Source organism: Monodon monoceros, unplaced genomic scaffold (genome assembly GCF_005190385.1).
Source record: "Monodon monoceros isolate NGI ecotype Baffin Bay Population unplaced genomic scaffold, NGI_Narwhal_1 Super_Scaffold_13, whole genome shotgun sequence".
In the NCBI taxonomy this organism is placed as follows: Eukaryota; Metazoa; Chordata; class Mammalia; order Artiodactyla; family Monodontidae; genus Monodon; species Monodon monoceros.
Window position 1 is genome coordinate 58,134,002 of NW_021703769.1, and position 9,925 is coordinate 58,143,926.

The window sequence follows — 9,925 nt, forward strand, 5'->3', positions numbered from 1 at the left end:
GGGGAATCAGGGCGGCGCGCGGGCCAGGCGGGCGGCGGGGCCCAGTGGCGCCCACCTACCTGCGGGGACGGCCGCGCCGACGGGCAGGCAGTGGCGCGCGGTGAGCAGGCAACGGCGGCGGCGGCGGCCTGGGCGCTTGCTTGCAGCTTCCCTTTGCGACCGGTGGTGGCGGTGGCTCCGCTGCCCCCGCGCGGCGCCCTCTGGCGGCCGGAGGCCGCGCCCGCCGCTCGGGAGAGGCCGCCATTGGCTGCGCCCGCGAGCGTCGGCACCGGGGGCGGTGGCGGCGCCACGTCGGGCCGGGCGGCGGCGACCCTCGGCTCTGGGCTCCGGGGCCGCCCCTGAAGCGGGCGCGTGGTCCCCGCCGGGCTGGGGCCGCGGGGTGGAGCCAATAAAGGGCCAAGCGGTTCCGGGACGCACCCATCCTGAGAACTGATTGGGGCGGACATGCAATTCAAATAGATGGGCGCCTTGGGTGTTTTTTCTGGGCAACGGCCCCGGGGCAGAAGAGCAGGGAGTTAGAACAGTGTCTGACATGGAACTGACCTAGTTTCGGGTGTCGGGAGGCCTCCCCTGAGATACTGTTTATTTAGCAAATCCTTATCCGGTACTTCCTACTTTCCTAGTTGTAACTCTGTGGAGCCTCTGGGCAACCATTGTTGTCCCCTTTCCCGCAGATGAGGAAGGGGAGCACGGAGCTCCGCGGCAGCTCTGTGATGGACCCTAGAGGGCCTGGCCCCCTGTCCTTCAGACCCGCCGCCCCCCAAATGCCACCTCATACACCTGTATTTTCAACAGCCGACTGTGTTCGGGGCTCAACAGCGGGCAAGTCAGAGTCCCTGCCCCATAAGGGGATGGGGGGTGGCAGTGGGAACCCACAAGGATGCAAAAAAAAAACAGTTTCGGGCAGTGAAAACCAAGGAGACTAGATCGGGGTAATGAGACCATGATGGGAGGGCTCCACTTAAGGTGGGATGAGTGAGGGCGGGGTGGAGATCTGAGAAGATGACAGCCGTGCAGAGACGGGGAATGTGCTCCAGGAAGAGGGAAGGTCAAGTGCAAAGACCCTGAGGCTGGAGCTTGGTGCCTGGGGAACAGGAGGGGCCTCTTTGGTGGGTGTTTTTGAGGGGAGAAAGGTCTGAGTAACAGAGGGGCCACAATTTGGAGTTTCTTCTGTGTGGTGCTAATGAGTCTGAATTGGGAGTGACACAATGTGATCTACATTTCAGGAAGTTCTCTCTGACTACTGTGCAGAGACTGGGCGGTAGGAGGGACAAGAGTTGAAGCCGAGGCCGGGAGACTAGCTGGGTGGCTCTGACAGTCGTCTGGCTGACGTAGGTTTATAAACCAGATGTACTAGCTCAGGCCGCTATAACAAAATACCACAGACCTGGAGGCTTAAACAAGAATTCATTTTCACACCGTTCTGGAGGCTGGAAGTCCAAGATCAGGGTGTTGTGTTGGCAGGGTTGGTTTCTGATAAGACCTCTTTCCTTGGCCTGCAGGTGGCCACCTTCTCACTGTGTCCTCACATGGCCTTTCCTCTGTGCACAAGCATTTCTCTTCCTATAAGGACACCTGTCATTTTGGATTGGGGCTGCACTCTTATGACTCCATGTAACCTTAGTTACCTCCACAAAGGCCCCATCTCCAGATACAGTCACTTTAGTGCTTCGGGTTTCAACATATGAATTTGGAGAGGACACAGTTCAGTCCATAAGACCAGGTCAGCACTGTGACAGAAACATTCAAGGAGAGCTGATAGGAAGTGGCTTTAGGGGAGGCCCTCTGAGGAAGGAGTTCTGCTCATCACTCAGGTCTCAGCTCAGACATCTTCTCTTGGAGAGGCCTTCCCTGACAGCCACCTAAAATTGCCGGTTAACTCAGCACCCTGTTTGGTCATCACTCTCTGGAATGACCTTGTTTAATCATTTGGGTGCTTATTTGTGGTCTTCCTCCACCTCTCCTAGGACAGCAGAGACCCTTCCTGCTTTGTTCTCTATTCCCAGCCCCTAGAATAGTGCCTAGAACTCTATAAACATTTCTCAAATGGATGTCCCTGTGAAACTTGGAGCTAAGATCTGCAGGATGAACAAGAGGTAATGAGCTGCAGGGGTGCGTGGAGAGAGAGGAAGCATTTTAAGTCAGAAGATGCTGAAAGGCCAGATTGGCTGGATCACAGAGAGCTGGGTAGGGTCCCAGGGAGGTGAGACAGGAGATGAGCAAGGGCCAGGCCCTGAAGGCTACTGTAAAGCTACATGAAGCTGGACATCATTCTGCCATTACAAGGAAAACCTCTATGGGACTGTATAAGTTTCCTATGGCTGCTGTAACAAATCACCACATACTTAGTGGCTTAAGACAACACATTTATTATCTTACCTTTCTGGAGGTCTGACGTCTGAAATGGTTCTCACTGGGCTAAAGTCAAGGTATGGGCAGGGCTGGTTCCTTCTGGAAGCTCTAGGAAAGACTCTATTCTCTTGTCTTTCCCAGCTTCTAGGGGCTGCCTGCCTTCCTTGGCTCATGGTCCTTCCATCATCTTCAAAGCCAGAAACGATTGGTCAAGCCTGTCTCAGGCTGCATCTCTCCAACTCAGCTTCTGATGTCACATCTCCTCTGACGCTCCCTCTTTCTTCTTTCTGTTATAAGTACCCTTGTGATTATACTGAGCCCATCCAAATAATCCAGGATGATCTCCATATGTATATATGGAAGAGTTCTTATGAACAGAACATATGTATTCTAAAGAAGAGAAGGCAAACAAGGCCTGTTCTTTTTAGATAGGTTTTGTTTTTGCTAAGGTACGTTGAATTAGTTTATGATCCCATTCTTCTGACTCACCTTGGATTCTCTACTCCTCTGTAGGTTGTTCTGTCAATTCTCAACTGTTTAAGGAGTCAACATATAAGTCTATCTTTTGTTGCCTTGGTTTTCCTTTCAGCTGGGCACCAAATTAGGAATCTTAGTTTAAGAACCTCATCTAGCACTCATCTGGAAATATGGGAGTGAGTCCTTGGGCCATGGACATCTCTGGACAGCAGCTCTTGTTACTATCCAGGCAGTAACAGCAGTGGTAGTTCTGTGTCATGTATAAAGTTCCCCAAGATTCTCAGCTGAAGCTGGCATGCACACTTGACAAAAGTGGTTTTTGTTTTATACATTCACATCCTAAGTCCCCACCAAAGGAAAAACAAAGTGTTTATATCATTATAAACACCATTCTCTCTCATCCAAGCTCCTCCAAATAAACATAAAGTGAATGTTCTAGAATGAATGTTTGTGTCCCCTTTCCCAAATCCATATATTAGAAATCCTAACCCCCAATGTGATGATATTAGGAGATGGGCCTTTGGGAGGTGATTAGGTCTTGAGGGTGGAGCCCTTATAAATGAGATTAGTGCCCTTATGAAAGAGGCGCAAAGGAGATGATTTCTTTCCCCATCATGTGAGGACACAAAGAGAAGACAGCCTCCTGCAAGCCAGGAAGAGGGTCTCACCAGACATCAGATCAGCTGGCACCTTGATCTTAGACTTCTCAGCTGTCATATCTGTGAGAAATAAATGTCTCTTGTTTAAGCCACCCAGTCTATGGTATTTTGTGAGAGCAGCACGTACGAACTAAGACAGTGAACATCTAAGATACAAGCATCTGGTCAGTATGGGGTAGCACAGTGGTGGAAGGAGAGGGACTTTGGAGTTTGGGAAACAAGGGCTAAATCCGAACTTGCTCCTTACCCATCTGGACGGCCCTGGGCCAGTTTCTTACATCTGTCTTGAGCTCATCATCTTTTTTTTCTTTTCTTTCTTTTTTTTTTTTTGGCTGTGTTAGGTCTTCGTTGCTGCGCGTCGGCTTTCTCTACTTGCGGCGAGCGGGGGCTACTCTTCCTTGTGGTGCGCGGGCTTCTCATTGCCGTGGCTTCTCTCGTTGTGGAGCACGGGCTCTAGGGCGTGTGGGCTTCAGTAGTTGTGGCACACAGGCTTAGTTGCTCCGCAGCATGTGGGATCTTCCCAGACCAGGGATTGAGCCCGTGTCCCATCCCCTGCATTGGCAGGCATATTCTTAACCACTGCTCCACCAGGGAAGTCCCTACATCATCTGGGCAGGGTGCACTTGCACCCCACCCCACGCCCAGACACTGTGAGTTATGCTCCCCAGTACCCCTGGGAGCTACTGCATTTGGAGAAACTATTCTTGAGGGGCGTGACAGAAGGGTAAGAGATCTCTTAGGTATCCTGAGGTGGCAAAATGCTTGAGAGTCACTGGCTTAAAAATGGAACCTCAGAGATATACCCACAACTTGAGGCCACTATCATGGTATTATCTACGGAAATGGATTGACCACAGGGCCAACCTCAAATAAGAATGAAAATAAAAACGATCCATTTTCAAATATTACACACCTGTACCAGAAAAGGAAAACCTTCCATTTTATAGCAACTCAGAACACGAAAGGCATGTGTTAAAATATTTGCCAAATGACCCCGTGATACTGTGACAAGCCACATGTACTGAATTTTGTCAGCACTCATATGGAAATCTGTTCTGGAACCTACATGTGCAGCATAAAAAAACTTTTTATATTATTACATTCCTTCTTGAATAAGCAAGTAAATTGATTAATCACTGCGAATCACCTGGGCTATATTTCTTCCACATTCTGCTTTGATGAAATGCTGAAGTATAAGAAAGATACAAAAAGTATTGACTGGATTCTTTTATTTGGCTTTTTAGGGGGTATATGGATTAGGCATTTGCTTCCTCTCCACTTTCTCTTGGTATTTACCTTGTGTTATTCAGCCGTGAAGATGGCTTGCTAAAACCCCTGCCCATGGGCTGGTTGCATGGACATCAACTTACATGTGTAACTAACTGCAAGCGGGCTCCTAAACACTGTATAAGGCAGGAGAGCCCTAATTATCCAAGGGGGAAAGAAAAGGAGCATATACATAAATAATCGGGGGAATAATGAGATAGACTTTGTGTTTTACTTGTCAGCACTTTTTCCAGGAATTCTTTGGAGCTCCCCTCCCCCCCATACTAAGTTTAGTGCCACAATGTATAGCACAGTTGCTTGCTTTTATTTGAGGAGACACATTTGACATTCAGAAAAAGAGTTGATCCAACTCCTAGGAACTTCTGGGGACAGAGGAGCATGAGAAATCAGGAGTGCTGCCTTCCCAGTAGGAATTCTTTCCAATTCTTTCGCCAACTTCTTTCTGCCCCAAGTTGGGAATACAGGAGTCCCTTTTCCATGCATTCTGTCTTCCACTCCTTACCTGTTCCCAGCTGGCTTTTCCTTCCCCATCCTCTGATTAATCTTGCTCATAATTTCTACTGCCTCCAACCTCTGGGACTCAAGCCACCTGGAACTGGTCCTTCTGGAATGGTGGATGGGATCCAGGGAGCTCCGTTCATCTGTTCAACAAATATAAATGCCAGCTACATTCAGGGCACTTTGCTGAATTCCAAAACCTACAAGTCACGCTTCCTACACTCAAGATACTGAAAATTAAACTTGCTGTTTGATCCCCCAAGTGGTGGGCTTGGGAAATAGAAAATTAGAACAGGAAAGCACAGGGACCCCTATGATGAACCAGAAACACAGGCTAAGGGAACCTGATCTGTAGGATGTAGGGTCCAAGATCTTTGTCCTTTAACATGTGAGATTCTCAGGACATGTGTAAATGAGGAGAATTAACATGAAATCAGAAGAAAACTTACCACCGACGCTGCAGTTTAAAAGGTACTTTCTGCCTCAATTAAAGGAAACTGCTGTCAGGCTCCTTTAATCCAACTAATCTACAATAGAGTGTTTTTTAAAAAACATGTTGAAGGATCAAATTTTACTCAGTCTTTTATAGCCTTTGGCAGGGTGCCAAGACTTATTAGGAAATTGCAGAAAACATAAATATAAAAAATGTACAAGTTCTCCCTTGAATAACCACACGAATGTTTCCAAAAACATGTCCAAAGCCATTTTTCCCTTCTGTGAAGTTGTTATAAAATGTACTTAGCACAGACCTACATCTGCTGCTCTAGACTGATTTATAGCAAAAATTTAAATGAATGTATTTTAAAGACATTTGCAAAAAGGAATAAATGTGAATAAATTCTAAATCTGAATCATGGTCATCTGGTTGTGCTGTAAATTTTAAATATCAAAACAAAACAAGGGCTTCCCTGGTGGCGCAGTGGTTGAGAGTCCGCCTGCCGATGCAGGGGACACGGGTTCGTGCCCCGGTCTGGGAAGATCCCACATGCCGCGGAGCGGCTGGGCCCGTGAGCCATGGCCGCTGAGCCTGCGTGTCCGGAGCCTGTGCTCCGCAACGGGAGAGGCCACAACAGTGAGAGGCCCGCGTACCGCCAAAAAAAAAAACCTGAGCCAGCTCTTCTCCCTAACGTTCAGCATCCATCCTTCAGGCATGATATTTAAGGCATGTGTCTTCATTAGCAGAGATGTTTCTAGGAGCATGCGTGTGTGTGTATGTTGCAACCAAAATAATTCATATAGGGACTTCCCTGGCGGTCCAGTGGCTAAGGCTCCACGCTCCCAATGCAGGGGGCACGAGTTTGATCCCTGGTCGGGAAACTAAGATCCTGCATTGCTGCACCATGTGGCCAAATAAATAAATTAATTAATTATATTCCTATGGAAATACAAAAAAAATCTTTCATGTATTTCACACAAATTTATTATAGGATAGACTTAAATCTCTTGTTTCTTTTACTAGAATAAACATATCTAATGAGGTTGGGTTTTTTTTTTTTTTGGCTGCATTGGGTCTTCGTTGCTGCACACAGGCTTCTTATTGCGGTAGCTTCTCTTGTTGTGGAGCATGGGCTCTAGGTGCACAGGCTTCAGTAGTTGTGGCACACAGGCTTAGCTGCTCCACGGCATGAGGGATCTTCCCAGACCAGGGCTTGAACCCGTAGCTTCCTAAATTGGCAGGCAGATTCTTAACCACTGCGCCACCAGGGAAGTGCAACATATCTAACTAGGTTTTAAACATTATTGGGTTCAACGTAACTTTGTAAGAGCTTTCTTTGATTCTCAATTCAAATGTTAATTTTCTTCACCTCATCTACAGTATGCACAAAGTCTGTCTTGCTTTTCTTCAGCTTTGATCAGGGGAATTGGTTTCAAGTTTGCTAGTTTATCCCTGGTGAACATTAGAGTAGTGTGGCACCTTTCTTTTTGGGAGGACATCAAATTCTAGCAAAGAAGTCCCTCTAATCAAGGGGACCCAAAATCTTAGTGATTCAGTTACCTTTTGGGGGGCGAGTTCCTTCTCCAGCACAATATTTTACTGGTATTTTCTTTCTTTCATTCTTTCTTCCTTCCTTCCTTCCTTCCTTCCTTTCTTCCTTCCTTCCTTCCTTCCTTCCTTTCTTTCTTGCCGAGCCATGCGGCTTGCGGGATGTTAGTTCCCAGACCAGGGATTGAACCCGGGCCCCCGGCAGTGGAAGCTTGGAGTTCTAACCACTGGACCGCCGGGAAATTCCTTACTGGTGTTTTCTTTAAAGAAGTTCATGAATGGGTATGTCAAGAATTTTTTAGTAGTAATGATCTTTAACTAGTGAATCCTGCTTACCCTAGATTAAGGCAGAAAACAAATTTATAAGCACATGTAATTTAATCATCCAGGTAAAGCCAGCTTCGATGTCAAGAAAACCCAGTCTTTCTCCATCTGTCAACTCTGCTTTTCATTCTCAGGCAGGTCCTCCGCTTGTGGGGGCGTTCCAGGCTTATGGGGCATCTTCTCAGCAACCGCCACAAGTCCCGCAAATATCCAAGGCCTGACTCTCACTGGCCAGAACTGGGTCATATGACCATCTGGAATCAATCACTGAGACCAGGGGGATGTTATACAATTGTGTTGTTATACACTTACATTGTATACAATTGTGTTAGACAGTGATGACTTGGGCTTCAACTATATACTCACCCCTGGAACTGGGGATGGTGTCAACCCCACCAAGAAACGGAGAAGGATATTTCCTCCAAGGAAGAGTGCTGGTACCTAAAGAAGGTTATCAGTGGATAGTACCTATGTCCAAAACAGGGACTCTATTTCTGGTAAGATAATAAACTAATATAGGTCTTCTTCTGTTCCAATTCTCTACTCTCCTAGGCAATCTCATTCACAGCTCTGGCTTCCACTGTCATTTATGCGCTGATGGCTTTTCCATCTATATCTCTAGCCCAGATCAGTCCTCTGAACCCATACCCAAAATATAGTCCAACTGCCTACTTAGTATCTCTTCTTGGATATCTCAGAAGCATTTCCAACACAGCATCTCAGAAGCTGAACTCATGGCCTCCTCCTCCCCATGTGACACTTTCTCAGGGACACCTTCCCTAACTTTCCCAGATAGATCAAATCTGCTCAGCAGAGGCATTCAGCGTATCATGTACCTCCCTCCGCTTGTAACTAGACACAAGTGCAAGGTTACATTTGTTTGTATATTGTTTGATTCATGTCTGTCTCCCTCACTAGACTGTAAGCCACATAAGGGTAGGGACTGTATCTTTTTTCCTCAACATCATATCCCATAGAGACTGGAACACAGATATTCAGTAAATATTTAATTGACTACGTTAGTATTTATTGATGTATAGCTATTTACTGAGAAACATGTCCCACTGCTACATAAATACTCTCTAAAAAAGACAGTTTGCTAGTAAGAAATTAATCCAAAGTACAGCAGATCAGATGGGTGGTGGTAGATAGAAAGACATTGGTTATGAATACATGCTCCTAGACACCCACTGCTCTGAAACACCGAGATCCTAAGGGGAATTTAAAAGGCCACCTTGAGGGACTTTCCTGGTGGTCTGGTGGTTAAGACGCTGCAGTTCCACTGCAGGAGGTGCAGGTTCGATCCCTGGTCAGGGAAATAAGATCCCTTATGCCATGCGGCCAAAAAAGAATAAAAATTAAAGTTAAAAGGTCACCTTGAAAGATTTCCATGAGCATGAAGGCTCTTGGAAGACATGCAAGTCAAAAAGGATACATGCAACATTTTATATATATATTTTTAAATTGCATATGCATACACTTACATATTCTAATATTTTCTATTCAATATTAAAGTATATTTATTCAGTTCTACATTTGGGTTCCTTTATATCTTTTATTTTTTTTTGCAGTATGCGGGCCTCTCACTGTTGTGGCCTCTTCCGTTGCGGAGCACAGGCTCCGGACGCGCAAGCTCAGCGGCCATGGCTCACGGGCCCAGCCGCTCCGCGGCATGTGGGATCTTCCCGGATCGGGGAACGAACCCGTGTCTCCTGCATCGGCAGGCGGACTCTCAACCACTGCGCCACCAGGGAAGCCCTACATTTGGGTTCCTTTAAAGTGTATATGGCATTAATATTTTTCTCTAAGGTTTTATATAGAGTTTTTGTTACAATTAAAAGGCTATAACTTTTCATTAAGTTTTCTAAGCTATTAAAAAAATTTTTATTGAATGATTCTTTAAATTCTATAATGCTTTATAATTTTCAGAAGTTCCACACACATGATTTCATATAATCCCATAATAACCCTTTATCTCCCCACTCCTATATTGCCCCTCCCCACTTCCCTCTCCCCACTCGTTTTTTTTTTTTTTTTTTTCGGTACGCGGGCCTCTCACCGTTGCGGCCTCTCCCGTTGCGGAGCACAGGCTCCGGACGCGCAGGCTCAGCGGCCATGGCTCACGGGCCCAGCCGCTCCGCGGCATGTGGGATCTTCCCAGACAGGGGCACGAACCCGTGTCCCCTGCATCGGCAGGTGGACTCTCAACCACTGCGCCACCAGGGAAACCCCCCCCCACTTGTTTGTTCTCTGTTTCTGTGAGTCTGCTTCTTTTTTGTTTTATTCACTAGTTAGTTGTATTTTTTAGATTCCACATATAAGTGATATCATAAAGTATTTGTCT

General features: G+C 46.6%; 1 protein-coding gene across 2 annotated transcripts in view; it reads right to left on the bottom strand.

Annotated features, from left to right (window-relative positions):
• The window catches only part of ZC3H7A (zinc finger CCCH-type containing 7A), a 34,907-nt gene extending 34,741 nt beyond the window's left edge, over window positions 1-166 (bottom strand). For both annotated transcript variants that reach the window (XR_003793111.1, XM_029220292.1), the window contains exon 1: window positions 60-166. The gene's annotated coding sequence lies outside the window, so the exon portion shown is untranslated. The remainder of the gene's footprint in view (window positions 1-59) is intronic.
• Between the last annotated feature and the right edge of the window lie 9,759 nt (window positions 167-9,925).